Source organism: Fukomys damarensis, unplaced genomic scaffold (genome assembly GCF_012274545.1).
Source record: "Fukomys damarensis isolate Sample0158 unplaced genomic scaffold, DMR_v1.0_HiC HiC_scaffold_36, whole genome shotgun sequence".
Taxonomy (NCBI): domain Eukaryota; kingdom Metazoa; phylum Chordata; class Mammalia; order Rodentia; family Bathyergidae; genus Fukomys; species Fukomys damarensis.
Window position 1 is genome coordinate 2821608 of NW_022900948.1, and position 20995 is coordinate 2842602.

Sequence of the window (20995 nt, forward strand, 5' to 3'; positions counted from 1 at the left end):
TAAAAGCATAACATATATAGGGCTTGATACTGCCTGCAGTTTCAGGTATCCACTGACCATCATGGGAAATTATCCCTGGGTATAGGGAGGGGCTACTGTAAGTTTCATCAATGGCCTTTCTGATTGCTTTTATGGAGGGGTAGATTTTTAGAGAACTTTATCATTTGGAAATGGTCTGATCTACTAAATGTTAGTAGATTTAAAATTTTGGTGTTTTTTAATACTTTTAATTTCAAAAACAATTAAAATACAGTACACTAGACACTTATATAAGTAAATATAAAAGATAACAGTATACCTAGCTCTCATAACTAAACTATATTAATGTTTTTGTTATTGCTATACTGTTATGGAATCTGCCAATAATGTAAGATTATCATCGTTCAATTATTTGGTTGTTTATGTCCTAAGTGGTTAAGTGACAAAGTAATTAACAATGTAGGTTTGGCCCAGACCATAAACTTTGTTTTTGAAAAATGTAGGTTTAGTTTTTATTTTCTTGTATGACTTTAGAAACACTTGTAATATTTTTGACTTTCAATCTTCTCGTTTATAAAATAAGAACCATAATATATACCTCATACAGTTAGGTTGAAAATTGAATGACACAATGTATGTAAAGCTCTTTCCTCAAGAAATAATACCTATTATTATTTAAAATTGAAGCAGTGGTTTGGATACAATTTCAGGTAGGGAAATTAGTGGGTGAGATGGTTTACTCATTGTCAGAAATGATAACGTTCTCCTACAACTTTCAGTTCATTACTTTGAAATTTTCTGATGTGATATTTTGAGTACCCTTGATTTGTTTTCTTTTTCCTTAGTCCATGTTTGCAGTACATTTCTCACGAGGAGTTGGTACCTGTCCATAGCATCTCAAGTCTTTTTCATCCCCTTTCCTTTCTTCCCCCTTTCATCCATCGCTTGGTGCCTTTTCTATTCACCAAAGATATATTTCTGTGTTTCCTATCTTTTAGTTTGCTCTTTATATATTTTCCATTTCTCAGGTAAGGGAAACTGTGTGATATTTAGGTTTGTATGTCTGATTTATTTCACTTAACATTATTGTCTCAAGGTACATCTCTTTTCCTACAAATGCCTAAAATTTATTCTTCTTTATTACAGAGTAATACTCCATTTTGCGTAAATAATAGATTTTCTTTATCTATCCATCTGTTGATAGACATACAGGCCACTTCCAAAATTTAGCTACTATGACTTGTGCTACTATAAAAACATGAGCAGGTTTTTTTCAATACCAGGGATTAAACTCAGGACCTTGCACTTGCCAGGCAGGTGTAGTGCCACTATAAACATGAATATGTGCATATCAAAACACTGTGATGTCTTTAACTCTGTCAGGAAAACATCTAGAAGGGGAATATGTGAGTCCAGTGGAATTTCTATTTTTTTCTTTTTTTGAGGACTCTCTACACTGACTTCCACCACAGTGGCATCATTTATCTGTCTATTTCAGTTCCAAAGCACAGTAGAGGAACTTTCCTCTGATAGTGTCTTCATCTATTGCACTAATCTACTTCCTCCACAGGACCAGGAAATCATAGTGTGGGTATCTTTTTATCTGGCCTGAACAGTAGGCTGAGGAGTAGGCTTACTATTACATGTAACTTCATTATTTTTATATATCATATGACATGTTAGTGGTGAATACAAATGCTTCAAAAAAGTTCATCTATCTTTACCTGTTAAACTTCTGTAACTAGTGTTAAATAACAACAGCATTCAAAAGACAGAATATTACTTTCTGGGGCTGGGGATTTAGCTCAGTGGTTCCACTGCCTGCCACACAAGCGCAAGTCCCGAGTTTGATCCCTAGTACTAAGAAAAAAAAAAAGAGAGAGAATATACTTTCTTAAATATTTTTAATATCAAATTATGCAGTTCTTAGAAATTTATTTCCTAGTTCTGTAAAAATAGTTGTATTACATGTTCTCTATCATTTAATAATATACTTGTGGATTAAAGATATGTGCTGCATAAAGTCAGCCAATTATGTTAAACTAGCATATCTGCCTTTATTCTGTATGTCTTTAGCCTGAGTAGAAAGGCCTTTAATACTGATTTTTTAAAAGAAATCGTTTGAATGCATTTTGTTTGGTATTGCATTTATTAAATCCAGTGTTTAATTAGTAAAATAAAATTATGCAGCCAACCAGTAGTAGGAGAGAAACCTACTTAATAGAGAAAATGAAAAGGATACTACAATAATTTTCAAGGGTATTTACAGAAATAATTAACAAAAATTAAGCAAAATATACATAAAACATGTAATTATTTTCTAAATTAAGCAGAATAGCAACATTCCATATGATATTACTTTTTGAATTTACAATTAAATGCCCAAGAAGTTTATTTATTTATATTTGAAATCCTATTTGATTATTTAAGGAGCAAATATTTGCGGTACAATAACACTCTTTGCTACTAATTTTAAATTTAGAAGGCCACATACAACATTTATTTGAAGATGAGGAGAGAATATCAGTTGTTTTAGAGAGCACTGAGTCTTGCAAGTCTAAATTTGATTGTTCCTCCCAAGGACTGAAACATCTTCTTAGTGTAGTCCGGTGCTTCTGGTTAGGGTGTGGTGATATCATCCATGTTCTATTTATCTGTGGTTTGCTCTCTTGGTTCGGTGAGAGTTTTGAAAGGATCAGTTTTTCTGTGTTCTTTCATTCTTCCCACCTCCATTTCATTTGAAGAAAACAGTTGTTTCTAACATATTTCTTCAGAGGTGATTTAAAGAGTTTTGTGAAATCCAAAATGGTACCTTTCATTACAAGGCTGAAAACATTAGAACGTATGCCCAAAGTATGTGTAATGAAAAGGCAATTGGAACAGAAGACCGAACTTAAACATCATAGAGCAGAGCACTCACATAGTCTTTTACAGCTTTGGCTCTCTCAGTCTACAATTATTTGACAAGTGACATCTATAATGCTTTCTCTGAGAACCAAAGAGATTTCGACCCCATATGAGAATGTGGAAATGTGAGGGAGGCTAATATTTATAGAGGAACTGAAGTGCAGTGATGCAGTGATGACAAATTCTTCACACGTTGCTTAAACTTTATTCTGTCCTGAGGTGCTGTAGTTGCTATGTTTATTTTCTTTCTTTTTTTTTTATTTAAGAAAACCTTTTCTCAGAGAGGTTAAATATTTTGCCATAGGTCATATCACTAGAAAAGATAGAGCCAATCTAGATCTACTAAGTACATAACTCTGTGTCATTATCAATAAACTTTTTTAGAGCAATGTAAATGTCAGTTTAAGGAGCTAAATTAACATTTTTATAAAGAGAACATTTATTTAGCTTTTGGTATAGCAGTAGGTGATTCAAGTATGGCAATAGCAATGTCTTTATGAGATGCTAACAGGCAAGGAAATAAAAATAAAGCAATGGTACTTTCATGTTTCTTTTTCCAATTCTTTGAATTTTAAAACTTTAGTGTAACATTTTAGTTGTTTATAAAACAAAACTCTCTAAGTATATGTATCTTGTTTCTTCTATATAGAATGGATATGATTCCAAATTTAAGCAGTCTGTTGAATATATGCTTAATGATAGCAATTTTCCTTCACAGGAATATTTGCAATTTTATTTTGCAGTTTATTTCTTCTGTAGATCCAAAGTTCTCTTGGAGTGACTATTCAGTGATTATGTAGCATTTATTTAGTATTTGCTCCTGTTTGATAACATCTTTAGTCCATGCTGGTTTACTACCTACTCTCTCTGGTTCAGTATCCTGGGATGCCGGCCTTCGGGGAGTTTATCAATGGGATTTCCTGATCTCTGAGGTTTTGTTGGAATTGCTAAGGGGCAGTCACTATTAGGAAAATGGAAGGTTGGAGGAGAATATGATGTAGGTACTTTTTTTCTTTCTGATTGTTTCCCTCCACAGGATTGCTTGGTGGGATATACAACAGTTCACTATCCCTGTAGCTATAGCTATTGTGCTAAGGTTCAAGCATCTTCTCACTCCTCTTTTTTATTAATAGTTTTATAATCACAATTATGGTTTGTTGATATTCCTTGTTGCTGTCTACACTTTGGCAAATACACCTTTGAGTGTGAAATGTGGATTCTACTAGAAGCCTGAATGACAGACATAAAATGTATTAGCTATTTTACTCTGCACAGAGTGTGGTCCTTAATTTTGGGAAACACTACTGACAAAGAAAACCAGATGCTAGCACATATGGAATAAAATGTACAAATAAATAATAACATAGCCAAATAGTCCAAAACTGAGTGTGAATATGGAAAAAAGAAACTGGGATTACTATCTTCTTCTTCTTCTTCTTCTACCTCTCCCCCTTCTCCTCCTCCCTCTTCTCCTCCTCCTCCTTCTTTATTTTTTTTGTACCCGAGATCTAACTTAGGACCTTGTGCTTGTGAGGCAGGCTTGGTGACACTGAGTTAAATCCCTGACCCCAGGGATGACTATCTTCAAAAGTATAAATTTGGTACAGTAAAGCTCAATATTTAAAAACAATTTCTCAGTATACATTCTAAGTAATTTGTTCTCAAGGTATAAGATACCATGGGATAAAAATGACAGAATCGGATTATCTTTAATATAGACACACAACTGATTTCAGAATATGATATATGGACCCTATTCTAAAACATTGAATGGTATGGTAGTTATGGAATGTGCCATTTGGGTGGTATAACCTATGTTGAATTTGACGTCTCAGTGGAACATTGATTTGGAAATAAACTACTGGTATATGCAGTCTCTATGGTACTTAACCATTGGGTGGTTCAGTTCTTAAGAAATTTGTCCTTGAGTGGTAGAGTTCTTATCTAACATTACTTGTGAAGTCATTAGGTGAGTATTAAATAGTATGTATAGTATTTAGCAAAATCAAAACCTAAATTTTATAAAATAAAACTTCAATGCAGAGTTTACTGAGAACTTTTGCAGTAGCAATAAGATAAATGATTGAATTTAAAACATGGTAAAATATTTAAACAGACATTCTCCTGAAGATGTACCAATGTAAAATAGGCTCATGCAAAGTTTCTTAGCATTATTAGTTTTAGGGAAGTGTAAATTAAAATCATATTGAGATACTATCACTGACCTGTTAGAATAGCTAAAATTAGTAAGAGTAACAATAAAGATTGATGCTGAAGTTGTAGTACAATTGGAATTTTCATATGTTACTGATAATGTAGAATATTCAAAATGCTGAAAACAGCATTGGTAATTATATTTTTTATAAAGATAAATACACTTATATTATGCTTTAGCAATCTGTCTTCTAGGTATCTAAACAAAAGAAATACTAACAGGTCCACAGAAAGGCCTACGCATTCTCAAAATGTTCATATGAGCTTTATTCATAAGAACCCAGAACTGGAAAGAAGCAAAATATATATCAAATGGTGAATAGATAAATATGTTATGCCATATTCATATAAAACATAAAAAGGAATGAACTACAAATACCCGAGGCAGTATGGTGAATCTCAAAATCATTGTGCTAAGTGGATGAAGTCAGAGGCAAGACTGTCTACTGTATTGAGACAGGAGACAGGGTGTAGCAAAGATGGCTGAAGAAGTAGGTGTGATCTGTCAATTACAAAGATCCTTTCACACCTGCGTAGAGCAGTTCCCAAAGCCCAGCTCTGTGGACTTGACATGAGCCTGAGGCGTGGGGTCCCGCCACCTCACCTCTTAGGACCAGTATGTAGAAGTTCTCCCACGTTTCCTCAAAATTTAGACAGCATAAGGGAGAGGCGCCACAAGAAGAACTTGCTATCTTGGCTTTTCCTCACCCTGCCCGCTCTTCGGTCTCCAGGGTGTTCTTTTGTTTGGCTGTTTCCTTTTTCATGCTGCCCAAGCTCATTCTGCAGAGCCAGTCGCCCCTCCACTCTTCACTTTTACTTTCTTCAATAAACTTTGTCATTGTATTTTGTGCTCATTTTGTTCAATTTTTTTTGTTGCGAATGAAAAGAACCTGGAATCTAACTCCAGAGGTAGAAGCAAGCAGCCTACAACCAGGTAACGTTTAGTTGATGAGCTACTTTTAAAAGCAGGCTACACAGTAACAATGTGAGTCCATTTGTGTCATTCAAGAAAGTGCAAACCTACAGCGACAGAAATCAGTGGTTGGTAGAGGCTGGGTATGGGGGAGTGGAGACTGACCACACAGAGAAATACACTTGATCTTAACCAAAAAGCCTAAATGTGATACACAGAGAAATAAGCATTTCTAGATGATGAAAATGTTCTAATTCTTGACTGTGGTGGTGTTTACATGCCTGTATACATTTGCCAAAACTCATCAAACTGACTTTTGAAAGACTGAATTTTATTATATATAATTATACCTCAATAAATCTGGGTTTAAAAATGAAAAAAATAAAGCAAAAAGCAGCCCCAAAAACTCAGCAGTCTACTTCTTGATTATAGGTGAGTATTCAGTTTCTCTCTGGAGTTGTTGATAGTATATTTTAACACCAAGCATGTTTCAGAGTAATTCAGCTTATTTGGAATTTGAAGCGCTAAAGAACATAAGATTATTTATGCTTCTGAATAGGATGTTATAGAAAAAGTAAAGTAAGCTACTATAATTTGTTTCTTTTGCTAAAAACCTTATTTATTTGCTTTTGTGTAGCAGAAATACCTATGCATATGATGAATGATAGATAAGGAATGAAGTAGCTGAGAAATCCTACAAGAGGAGGAAAGACTTAGAGTCAAGGGTCCTTGAAAATGGTAATTTACAATTAAGGAAAATAAGTGATTCCAAGAGCTGTATGTAACAAAGACCAATTTTGCATAAATCTAAACCAATCAGACTAAGCAATTTCGTTTGGAGCTATCTGGGAAAGCAATGGAAGTACCCTCACACTTGCTACATTAGACCGGTACTTGTGTGCACCCTAATTTAGAAGAAGCTAGAAATTGTGTGCGTGTGTGTGTGTGTGTGTGTGTGTGTGTGTGTCTAGAGGAATTCATGTCAAATTACCAAGTAAATCTGTCAATGGATATATAAGTAGTGGAATTTTGGAAAACAAACCATGATTATAAAAAAGATAAGTTTTCTCATTCCTAATCACTAACTCATAAGAGATTGTGACTCAGTTACTATCTAAAATCATTCCTGAAATTTGTTTTACATTTTTATTTTAAAGTTTAATTTAAAAATAATTGTTTACTTATTTTTTTTCAATTATCTGACTTGGTATTTCTTGTGTAAATTTGTAATTTGTATTTTATTGTTTATCTTGTGTCTGGTAACATGAATTTATTTCTAACTCAATATAAATATTTTGTTGCTTGGCTGCATTTTTAAGAAATATTAAATTATTTCACTTTTACATTCAAGTAGGTTTCTTCCCCTCTTACCATAATTTCTAGATCTTCCTCAAAGTTCTGTGGGACAGATAGAACCAAAGCTGTTGCAAGGGGACTTTGGGAGCAAAGTACAAGGGGGGTAGTGAGGGGCACCAGGGGTATTTAATCTCAGACCTGTCAGACTGTATTCTATGGAAAAGAGAAACATAATTCTCAAAGTGGAAGAACATATACAATTTTTTCATTGAGTTTGTTGGTACTCTTTCAGTATACAGTATAGTTACATTCATCATTGGGATCTAGTACCTTTATATGACAGGTCTTCACCCCCTCCACCTTCCCTATTTATAAAAACTTTATTTTCATTTTCTCATATTTTTTCCCTTATTTCCTTTCCCCTACCCTTCCTACCTCTCCCTACACTTTTAGCTCTTTTCTTCTTGGTACTGTGACTTTTTGAGTATTTTATCAAAACTTTTACAAGCCATTAAAAATCACACACATTCATGTCCATTTGCTTTTACATAATGTTATACTCAGCAGTCAGAAGAATGAGATTTCATAAAATCAGATGTGGAGATTTCCCAGTATTTAAGTAGTTTTCATAGTTTTTGCAGGATTAAATCAATTTTTCCTTTTAGCAGTTTCTGTGTTCAAAAGATATAGTCTTATGGTTTTTATTTAGACTTTTATGTTGTTGTTTTTAGATGCTGCCACCCTTTTTGAAATAAGAACAAACACATTTTTATGCCTGTGTATGCGCTGAAGAATTACAAATATACATTTTGTTGTAATAGCACTCTGATTTAAACCCCATTCAGAGTGCATTTTACAGTCTGATAGCTGAACCTGTCACAAGAAGAGCCTACAATTATTACCTGAGTCCAGTTCTACACTTACGTGAAACATCTCTGAAAAGCATAATTGCCCCAACTTTTGTTTGGTTATTTCTATAAACTTAAAACAGCTATTAATCAGAACATTTTTGACATTATCTGGCACTATCAACTAAATTATGTAAAAAAATTAATTTCATATCCCTGTGAAGTGGGTGTATTAAATGCCATAGATTTTTTGGATGATTCATTTAAATTTAAATGGTTTGAAAGCTTGCTGACAGAATCCAAAAGGAACTTGGCAGTGAGTTCCCAGTACAGGCTTTCAACAGATAAAATCTTTGTAGATTTTATTAAAAGTATTTCCTTCCTTTCTTTCTCCAGTCAATGAAAAAATTGTTACAGGAGGTAATGAAAATTGATGGAAAGACTACATCAGTCATCCTTTCATTCTGGCCACTTCTGTTACATACAGGGTTAAATATATCAGAAAGATAGAATTAAGTTAAATTAACGATATTTTTGGCTTTTTGAAGAAGAATGTGGATATATTCATTTATTTGATATTTCACATTTATTTCCCTCAAGCACTTTACAATTTAATAGGAAATGTAAGACATACTGTACATGAATATATTAACATAAAGCAGAAAATAAATTAAATGAAAAAACTTTTATAAATATCATACCAGAAAGAAACATCAACTTAAGACTGAAGATCAAGGAAGACTTTTCTAATGATGGGGCTGTGGACTATGGATGACGCTTAATATGATGGTGATGGAACAGAGAAAAGCATGCAAGTTAGAAAGAATGGGTTGACTAACGATATAGACAGCAAAGCTTTGTGTATGTACAGAGAACTGGGAATTATACAATTTGTCTTGAAACAGAGTATAAAGTGTGGAAATAAAATATGATGCTCAGGATGTGTTGAGATTCTGGATGGATTGTTTGACAGGTTAAAGAATTTGGCTTTCATTCTACAAGCAATTGAGAAATATTTGGCACTAATGCAGCCATTGGAGAACTCAGTGTAACACAGAGAATTCCAATAGTCTTGGGAGAGGTGTTAAGAAGTCATTTAACAGAACTTATTTTTTTTTCACCTCCTCTCTCTCTTTCCTGTGATGAGTTGTCTAATGTGTCAAAAATAAACTTTCCAAAGATTTACAAATTACATGTAATGGCAATTCAAGTAAAACCAACATAATTAATACTGAATCTCTGTTATATTCAAGATAGTCAACTGACTACATAAAAATGTCAATTGGAGACATATTTCTTTTTTTATTTTTTCTTCTCTCGAGTTCATTGATACATTTTAGGTACACAGCACAGTTACAATCCTCATTGTGATCTTGTGCCTTTACATGACAGGTCTTGATTCTCATTTTTTCCCTTGTCCCTGCCCTCCCTTCAGCCCCTTCTCCCCTCCCCATTTACAAACACTTTATTTCCATTTTTTCTCCTATCTTTTTCTTTTCCTTATTACCTTTCCCCTACCCTTCTCACTTTCCCTACACCTTTAGCTCTTTTCTTCCTATTTCACATTGTCATTTATCTCATTAGGATCTTATGTACCATTATAGTTTTTCACACCAGAGAAACTATTCGGTATTTACACATGTGTGACTTGGAGATATTTTTCTTAAAGTTTTATTTGTAGCAAAGAATCTCATCTGAAGAGTGTAACCCTCATGGTTCTTGGGAAATAACCCCCAGCAATTCACTAGCACATTTCTTTGAAGCTTTGTATTTTACTTAATATATGACTTGTCACTGGACTTTCAACAATGTAAACAGAATTATTATTAATATTAAAGTTGAGAAATGCTTAACTATTGCCACATAAAAAAATCTTTGAGTAAAATTGACAGGAAAGATGAATGAAAAATTTGCCATGACATTGTGTACATATCACAGAATTTCTGTCTTCTAGGTTCATTTTACTCAGTTTAGGGTGCATAGGTTAGCAGATGTCCATACCCATAAAAACTTTACACACACATCGAAGAGATGAAACAAAAGCTTTTGTAGCTATTTGGCTTTTATTAAACTGCCACTTCACATACTTGACATATATCTTTAGGCAGCAATTAACTGAAAACTGCCCAGACAGAAAGTAGGATAGATCAGAGGAGCAAAGAAAAGCATCACTTCAGCATTTGTGTTTGATTCCACAATGCTACAATAGCTTTCTATTTCCCATTTTACACAAAAATTGATTTTGTTAAAACTCTTGAATATATCTTAAACATTAAAATATCATCTTGAATTTGTTAGAAAGTTTACATTTGTTTTAAAATCTTTAAGCCATAATACTGATAAAAATTTATGATGTAGTGTGTAAATACTAACTTAAAGGTATTTTTACCGTATTCTCTTTCTAATGGCTCTTTGATTTCTGTCCCTTCTGCTGTTATTATTTTCTTCCTTTACATTTTCTTAATATTCAAAGGTATTTTTCTTAACATTGATGACAAATGGAACCTATTCTTGGCTTTTATTTTTTGGATAATAGTTTACTCTAGTGGTTCCCAACTTGAATTTAAAAAGGGTACCCAGTACCAAAATAAGTCGGGGGGGGACTTTTTTCCCCAGTCATTGTAAAATATGATATAGTTATAATTATTAACATAGAAATTCAGTTTATTCAGTAAATTCTATAGTATTCCATTTAAAAATATATACTTTTTTAGCATACGTGCTGCCAAAGTGAGCACTAAAAATATATACTTTATTCTGGTATTGTATGTAAAAAAAGGTTAGCAGTAGTTATGTTTATATGTTTTCCTTTTTTTTAAGTGGGCAAAAAAATTTTAATCACTGAAACCATAAAATAAAATAACACTAACATACTTAGAATACTTAGAATACTAAAATAATATTTAGAATAAAATTCTGCAAGGTTTTGGAAGAGTTTTACTTGATAGGATCTTGATTTTCTAAATTCCTGTTTTTGAAGATCTGATGCTAGGCTGAACTGCTCCTTTATTTTCTATTTTCAACTCCCTTGGAAGGATACAGTACATTGTTTGGTAGTTTGAGATTTGGGAGGAAGAATTATTTTCTATGAAAGTAAAGCTAACAGAAAACCACTTGGAAGGTGTTTGTGTCAGTATCTTCCCTTAGTGTTATTCATGTCTGCAAGGATGTGGTCACTCCAGGACATGCATATAGAAAAAAATGTGAACCACAATACTAGGTCCAATGAACTGTATCTCAGTGGAGAAAGTTTTGGTGTACATGGCTAGTCTCATCTACAAATACTCAAACTCTTGCTCTCTTGATATTGGTTAGCATAGCTGACCTAACACATATATAACCACTTACTTTTCTGAATGTCCTCCTCTTTCTTATCTTTTAAGATCCAGATGTAGTCACTTTCTTATTGCTGTAACAAAATACCTGAAACTCACAAATTAAAGGAGGAGAGGTTTTATTTTAGCTCAGAGTTTCAGACCACTCAGCCCACACATAGCTGGCTCAAAGGGAAAATACACACTGGTAGAAAAGCCTGGAAGAGGAAAGCTACTCACTTCAAGGTGGCTAAGAAGCAGCGAGATGAAGGAGGCAGGGAGGGGGATATACTCTTCCAGGTCCTGTTCCTACCCTAGAGATACACCTCAAATCAACCTCCACCTCCCAATAGTAAGTCAGCTATGAGCTCATCAGGTGACTGATCTACCATGAGCCAATCACCTTCCAAGTACATGAGCCTTTTAAGGGGTATCCCAGATCTAAACCCCAACATTCTGTCCTTTGGCTCCAAAATACATGTCTATCTCATAATGCAAAATGTATTTAGTTCATCTGTAAGAGCTGCCAAAATCTGAACAGTTCCAAGATTGCTGATAAATCCAAATTTGAAATCTCCTCTAGACTCAAAGTAAACTCTCAGCTGTGGGCCCCTGTGGGAAAAAAAAAAAAAAAAAGACAGGTAAACACTGCCAACTACAATGGCATATGGCAAGCATTCCCATTCCAAAAGGGAGGAGTAGGAGGATAGGAAGGAATAGGACCAAACCAAGATCAAAACCTAGCAGGGGAAAGATTGTGCTGGACATGGTGGTGTGCCTATAACTTTAGCACTTGGAAGGCTAAGGCAGGAAAATTGCCACGAGTTTAAGGCCAGTGTTGGTTACACAGTGAGTTCCAGGCCAGCTAAACTGCATAGTGAGATCCTGTCTCAAAACAAATACCAAAAACAAGTATTAAATCTTCTAGCTCCTCGTCCAGCCCTGCCAGCAAATAGTGGTGATATACTAGCCCCGAATAGCTTGGACAGCCCTGCCCCTAGGCGGTTGCTGTTTGTCAGCCCTCAGGGCCTCTCTCTTGGGCTGTCTTTGCTCACTCCCTGTGGCTTTCTTCATCAGAAGATCCATGTTCCTGGCATCTCGACTTCCTGAGGTCTCCACTGCAATGTCAGCTTCACTCTCATAGCTTCATACACTGCCCTTTCAGGGCAATTCTGACCTCCCCGGCCTTCTGAAATCTGGGCGGAAGCCTCTGTGATCCCACCACTGTTGCATTCTGCATACCCATAAAACGAGCACCAAGTGGATGATGCCAAGGTCTCTTGCCAGCTTGAGTGGCTGCAGGGGCCTCTGAGTGCCCACATGGCTGAATAGAAGGTAATTATTTCTGATTGCGACTTACATGAGATTGACTCCTTGGGGCTGTCATATGAAATGAAAGCTTCAGTTTTGTACTCTTGTGCCTGCAAAGGGTGGGGCCTTGATGATTTCTGTGGTGCCCTCAAGCCACGTTTCCTATTGTCCAGATGCAAAGTACTTGGTTACTTATTAATGCTTATCTTTTTAGCAACCACGCTTTTTTTGTTACAGTTTTGTAAATATTCACATTCTGGAAAAACTGAAAACTTTTTAAATGGGCTTTTGTTCCTGATTCTCACTGTAAACCTGGCTGAAAGAAACCAAAAGTTCTCATGTCATACCTTGAATGTTAAGTTATCTTGAAGTTTCTTCAGCCAGATTCATTGATCCACTGCCCTTAATTTCAGTCTCCCACAAAGCCTCAGGACATTGGCCAAACATAGATACATTTTCTGCCAAGGTATAACACACATGGTCCCAAGCCAACTACCAATGGAGTCATTGTTCCCAACTGAGACTTCTTGAGACTGGTCTTCACTGTCTGCAATTCTATGAGTATTCTGGTCTTCTGAGTTACTAGAATCTCCCACCAATCTCTGCTTGCAGCACTTAGGGATTCTCTAGTTAGTATCCCGCAAACCTTTCCAAAGCCAGTTCCAAAGCCAGTTGCTGTCTGTGTATAAGAGCTGATTATTTAGATGTAGTCATGACAAGGTGAGGAATAGTCACCATAGTGATTATTATTTCTCTAGCATCAAGATCTTTCTTTCTTTTTCTTTTCTTTTCTTTCTTTTTTGGTCACAGGGCAAGATATCTAACAGCCACAATTTACAGGAATAGAAGTTTATTTAAGCTCATGTTTTTTAGAGGATTCAGTCAATGGTTAGCTGGCTTCTAGGCAAAAATGGCACGATAGACTATCCTAGCTGGAAGAAAAGCTGTTCATGTCATTGCAGCCAGAAGCACAGAGCAAGGGAAGAGCTTAGGAGGGAGATACACCCTTCCAAGTCACGCCCCCAGTGAGAAGTCTGGCTTCTAACCGACTCTATCTCCTAAAGTCAAGTCAGCTATGAATTCATCAATGGATGAATCCATAAATCAGTATAAATACTACTCTCGTGGTCCAATCACTTTGCAAATACATACTGGACACTATATCTAAACCATAACAAACCTAATGTTAGCTGAATGTGATCTCAGCCCTCTGTGGAACAGGAGGATTTCAAGTTCAAGCCCAGCCTGGGAAATTTAGTAATTTATCAGACCTCATTTCAAAAAAAAGTGTTATTGGGATGAAGGCCCTGAGTTAAATATACAACACACACTCTCTCTCTCTCTCCTACATCTCTGACATCCTAATATAATTCCTTCTGTATTTGTTACTCTACACTTTCTTTTGAAGTAGTCTGTTCATTCACATGAATGAATTTTACACTGTATTGAGGAAGAGCAATCACAGGCAATAATAAGTATGAAATCATATGCCCCTCATCATTTCCTGAAAGGGTTCTATAATTTTACAGAGGCCCAATGTTGCTTTTTCAAGGTCATCTTTATCACTCCTCAGCTGCAAAGGGAGGACAGCAATGCCAGGTACAAGGAAGACTGTATGTCTCAAATACTATATGGTAACTGTTATTATAATTTATGAATATGAAAATATTTCATAACTTTTGAAGTGCTTTATAAATGGAAAAGTAAGATCCTCCTCAAATCCACATACCTAAAGCTTTAAGCATGCCAGGACTTCAGTGAGAGCCGTAATATCCTTTCCCTCTTGTTACTTTATTTTGGAACTGTGGTTAGGGCATCTTCCCCTCTTTGTTCCACACCCTGGTAGAGTTCCTTGTATGAATTACTAAGTATTTAGCATATGTCTTCGGAACTGTTTTAAATATTTTAAATGTGTATCTATCTTTCCCCCCAGCTCACCTTTAGCACAGTGCCTGGCTCAGGATACTTTGTTCCTTAGTAAACATTTATTTACATGAAAATAGGTGTCATATAAGCTTTGGTTCAGATGTGAAGACTTTTGGTGAAGAGATCTAGAATTAACTTTAGAGTTTCATGTGGTTTGAGTTTTAGCTCTGTGACTGACCATCTCTGGGAACTTGTTTAAATTCACATATAATGTTAGTTTTTATCAATTTAAAGAAAAATAGTCTCATGTGTCTAGTGGCTGTCATATTTGGAGAGCTCAGGTCTAGAACAATCAGCCTTCAGACAGCTAGGACCATTCTGCAATATTCTTTCTAGACTTCTGCCACAAAATTATCACTAATAACTCTTCTGAATTTCATTTTGGATGTTAGAGAATAATTCTTAAAATTAAAAAACGCTCTGAACTTTTTATTCTTTAATGTTTTTGGCTTAAAATTGAATCTAGAGCCTAATGTATGCTTAGTCCTGAGCATACTCCTTAATCCTGAGTTCTACTCCCAGCAGCCCCAAATCTGAGGTTGGATTTAGCTAAAATGTAGGCAGCACAAGAATGCATTTGCTCAGATTTGTATTTCATATAATAGAAGCTTTAAGAAGAATAAACTCATGTCTATTCTTTGCTAAATGACCTAAGATAAGCACATACAAAATAACCTTTATCAATACAGAGCAATGTGTAATTTTCTATCTTTGTGCGTAAGTGCTAAAATACTTAGGAGCAAAATGATTGGGAAGGCTCCTTTCACTAACTCTAGCCAGAATGGCTCACTGAAGAGAACAGTAAGACACTTAAATGGTACTGTGGGCAAAAAGACTCATCTATGATTTTTCAGAGGACCTAGATTTCATTTAAGAAATAATTGCATGAATGTTTTAAAAGCAGTGTATCATCAAGGAAAGTTCCACCAATAACTAAGAAATTTATTAATGGTGAATTGTTGACTTCTGAGCTTAACATTTCAAATACTTAATTGCTTATGTCATTGTAGCAGTATCTTTTAAATTTAAATTCAGTCATTACAGTGAGGTTAAAAATACCTTTGAGATTAAAAGCATACTATAAAATTGTGCACATTAGGAACTATGGCCCTGCAAGAAAAAAATCTATAAATAGAAATATTTGGCTACTGGCTAAATTTTCAAAATTCTGGAGGAAAAACATTGCAACTCAAAATAAAAAATTGCCCTAAACAAGAAAGTATGCAAGATTTTGGATGATTCAGTAGACAAGCATTCCTTCTTCTAAGCAATAAAAAAGCAACCCAGGTATTAATGAAGATCTGGCAGCTTGTCTGTGAAGACCACTGAATGAGGCATACAACCTTCAGAAAGAAGATAGGAGCTGTCAGGTCCATCCAGCTGTAATTGGAGTATATATTGACTTTGGTCAGTTTAGCAAAGAGAATATCAACTCACAGAGAGCTAGCTATGATAGAGATGTGATAACTGAAGATCATTGTTAAGATGTCTGCCACTTTTGAGATTTGTCTTCACAAGTTAATAGGAATTTTACATTGCAGCAACACTTACATACCAACATATACCATGTTGTAGCTACCAAAATAAATTTAAAATATATTGATTTGTTTGGGTATATTCTTTCTGTCATTTAATTCAATTAATGTTGAATAATTATAAACATATAAGACAGTATAGCCTAAAATAACTAGTTTTTAAGGAAAAATAAGCTAATAAGAAGTCATTTTCAATCACATTTTGCCATTGAACTTTCCAGTGAGATATTTTCAACAAATAAATATTTAAATAAGATGCTGTAATAGGATTACTCATAGATTTTTAACTTCAGATAGAATGATTAGAGCTTCCATTATGTATATTTTATAGTGTCTGGGTTTTTTTGTTTGTTTGTTTGTTTTTTTGGTTCCGGCGATTGAACTTGGGACCTTGTGCTTGCAAGGCAGGCAGCAGAACCACTGAGCTAAATCCCCAGCCCATATAATGTTTGAAATAAATGTATCATTGTATATAGTTCATTTGGTCTGGCTGCTCTTAAAGTAAATTATTTTACAAAGAAATGTATATATATTTCAGAAGTATATAGGACCATAAATAATGCATATACTAGGAAACATGAAATTTATGATGTTTTGGTTTGATAAAGTCCAAAATGAAATTGTAGTTATAGGGATACTCATTGTAATACCTGAAGTCTCACTCTGCAGAGCATGAACAGCCGGAAGGGCCTTCATGATGCTGGGACCTTTAACTCAGAGAGGCTCCCGGAGCTCGACGAACAGCGAGAGTCACCCAGGAAGGAACACACCAGTCTGGTTGGTAAATAGACCTTTGTTAGTCTGGCCAAACAGCACTCTTGGAACCAAGTGGCTGGCTCAGAGAGGCGCCAGCTCAGGGGCTGAGGTCCTTTTCATAGGGGGTTAAAAAGGGGGGGGTAACATTCTAAGCTTGCAGGCAGGGGACAAAGGTTAATGGTCTGCTGATTGGAGCTGGTGGTCAGTAATCATGTACTCGGCAGTCACACATCGATGATTAACAGATACCTATAGGATTTTTCAAAGGCCACCAAGATATTCAGGATGAGCAAATAGTTTGACAATTAACTTTGGGCCTCTATGTATGGTACAGATTTTATCTCATAGTCTAGAACCACTAATTTACATGTTAATCATGATCCAGACTTCAAACAGTGCAAGATTGCCTCACATTCCTAAGCCAGGGTTTGAACAAAGGTTCGGCCATGGCTACAGTGGGAGGGGTTAGATCACTGGCTCCTGAGCCCCTTTTACTTTGGTCTCACACTCATGTTTTTTTTTTTTAATTAATTGAGTTTACTGGTACATTTAAGGTATACACTACAATTACATTCATTATTGGGATCCTGTACCTTTACATGACAGGTCTTGGTTCTCATTTTTTCCCCTTGTCTGTGCCCTCCCTTCACCCCCTCCTCCCTTCCCCATTTACAAACCCTTTTCTTTTCAATTTTTTTCATTTTGTCATATTTTTTTCTTTTCCCTTATTACCTTTCCCCTACCCTTCCCACTTTCCATACACCTTTAGCCCTTTTCTTCCTATTTCACATGGTCAATTATATCATTAGGATCTTATGTACTGTTATAGTTTTTCACACCAGAGAAACTATTCGGTATTTACACATGTCACACTTATGTTTTGTTTTATTTAGTTTTTGTTTCAAGTTTATACATTCAGAGAAAAAATAAAACTATTTTCACTGAAGCAGCAAATAATTGAACCATAACATGAATTCAAAGTTTATAAAAAGCTTGAAAACTTGATCAGGCTGACATGGCTGATGAAAGGGGGTTCGTGTGCCCATTCGGGTGCCCCTTCCCAATTAGACCACTCATGCACCAAGAGGTCCGGCAGGAGATCTTTATTGTAGGGAGGCGAGCAGGAGGCAGAAAGGCAGAGAGAGAGAGTGAGAGAGAGAGAGAGAGAGAGAGAGAGAGAGAGAAGGAAGGCAGAGAGAGAGATTGAGAGAGAGAGAGAGAGAGAGAGGAGGAGGAGGAGGAAGAAGCAGAAGGAGAGAGAGGAACAAAGAAAGGAAGGTCCTTTTATCAGTTTGGGGGTGGGCTATTGTTTATTTATGAGGAGTGAGTTACTTTTAACCTATCACAGGCCAGATTGCTTTTATGGGCCCAGTCCAGCAGACACAGGTTTCAACTTTCCTGGACCATTGTGGCCTTGGGGTGTAGGGAAACCAGAGATAGGGGCATGAGGTCATTTTAGGAGCCAAGATGTACCAGGAGAATGCAGCCTGTGAGGCGGCATCACAGCATACTTTAACATGATCAATTCCCTAACATTCCCCACTCTTTGATTTTGGATGACAATCGACAGCCAACATGTCCATGGCAGGTGGAAAAAGGGATGGAGAGTCCGTCTTCTGTATCTACTTCCTGCTGAATTGGGGTGACGAATCAACCTAGGGGGCAGGCATGGAGGTTGGCCGGCTGAGTTGTCCTTTATGAACATGGAATTGTTGACAGCAGCAGCATTATCATTGGAATTGTTGGTTGGGCTTCCTGAGAAAAGTCCAAGCACACAAATCAGTTAATGAGGGAGGGGAGAGTAGAAGATAATTTGTATGAGGCTGTGGACTGGTTGGAGGGTTATTAAGAACAAGTATAAAGGTAAAGATTGTGATTTCAGACAGGGTGAAATCTGATAAAGTTTTTTGGAGCCATGTATTAGAGATCCAGTTGGCTATGTAGGTAATAGGAGGAGGTTGGGGAGCAAATCAGAAAATATCAGTCCAAAGATCATTTAGAAAATGTTTAAATTGAGCCGAGATCTGAGTTATGGTTAGTTGGTTGGGTGTCATGTAACACGGTGGTCTCACTGGGGTCTCTGGCCTGAAGTATCAGCTGGTGAGCCATCTGTCAGGGGACTTGAGTGGAGAGGCGACTGACCTGGGATTGAATAAGATGGAGAACACAGGGGGTAACTGTATAGGTAGATATGGAAAGGGCAGCAAAAATCAGCTGTGGGCAAGTCTGAAGAGAGGCAGGAATTTGATGATTTGGTCAAAGAACTGGCATAAGGTGGCCTGGAATGTGATTTTAGGAGATCATACCTGGGTCTGAAGGAGGGCTGAGTTAGGCTGGGAGAGAGTCAAGGTATATATCAGGGGCCTATCAGCTTGGGTAGGGTTTAGGAGAGAAAACAGGAGCAGGAGAGGAACCATTATTGTTTCCAGTAATTAAGAATGGCAAAGAATGAGATTATGAGGTAATAGGCCAATGAGAGTAAACACCTGGAAGTAAAATTATAATTGGGAGGAGATATTGTGGCCAATCCTATCCCAAGGACAAGTCCCAGAAGTACTAATATAAGAAGATTTAGGATATCAATGGCTGTTGTAGTGTGAAATGGGTCACAATATCCTGTGAGAGGATGAGAGGGTAAACAGTTAGGTTGGTTTATCTAACTCAGGACTGGATGATGGTGAAGGATACTGGGAAATACTTAAATTTAGAGCAGGGCTTTGAGTGTACTGTCTCCTGGAGTCAAAGTCTATGAAGTTTTCTAGATAGACCTGTTTTACTTTAGAGTGGTGGTAGCTGAACTTTAGTTAACTTGACAGCCTGTGGGAGTAACCGTAAGTGTCTTATATATGGCTTTTTTCATATATAAAGTCTTTTAAGATACAGGGTGGCCTTCCAAACAAGATCTCATATGGGGAGAACTCAGTATGACTTGGGGTATCTTTTATTTAAAAGAAGGTCAAAGGGAGCCGATCAATTCATAACCTGGTGTTATTTGACAATATTTACCTTAAGGGTATAATTTATCATTTTTTAACCTTATAAGAACTCTGAGGTCAATAAGCAGTATAACAGTTTAGCTAGATCTTATATAACCTGTTATAAATGCTGGCCCATTGTCATTGTCTATGGAGAGAGGCAGAGCAAACCTTGGAATTTTTAATAAAATCTTGTACACTTCTGAAGCCCTCTGTTTTTATAGGGAAGGCCTCAGGCCCTCTAGAACAAGTACAGACCCATATTAACACATTTATAACCTTTATAAGGAATGGGTGTCTTAATCAAGAGAAATATTTGGGAGGAGAATGGGCCTCAAAAGTTTGTCACTAGTGTCTGTTTATTGATTGTCTCTTTTGGTTATTCTTTTCTGATGGGTGTTTAAGACTATATTAGAGTGAGACCTGTGTTAATCAATATGAATTTCTTGTTATCTATCTGCCAAGGTCAGTTAAGTCTCTTTAGGCATTATTTTGGAACTATGTAATAGAGCCTCTCAGCTCCCAGTGTCAGCTGTTAGGATGGGTCCCAGTCTTGTTTGACCATGGTGCTCTTAGTAAAAGCATGGAAGATTTTTTTGGTGACCCTCCTTTAGCATACATCACATTTGTCCTCTGGTGTCCAGCAATCTCCCTGTTGAGGAGGTTGGGTGACTTACCAAAGACGTAAGGTGTTGTAGAAACGGTTTTTTCATACCTTGGATCTTTGATGACCTTGCAGGGCCAGAGCCAAAATATTGGTGATCTCTTTAGTCCAGTTACCTTTTAGTGTTGGTCTCTGCACTTCGGTGGTTGAACACCCAGAAGAGAAGATCAGTGACATCAGTAGTATAGTAGGAGTTTAACTATCTATCCAGTTACCTTAGTGTTGGTCTCTGCACTTCGGTGGTTGAACACCCAGAAGAGAAGATCAGTGACATCAGTAGTATAGTAGGAGTTTAACTATCTTAATTATCTAGATAGCAAGTATCCTGGAATTTCAAATATAATTGTGGGGGTATAT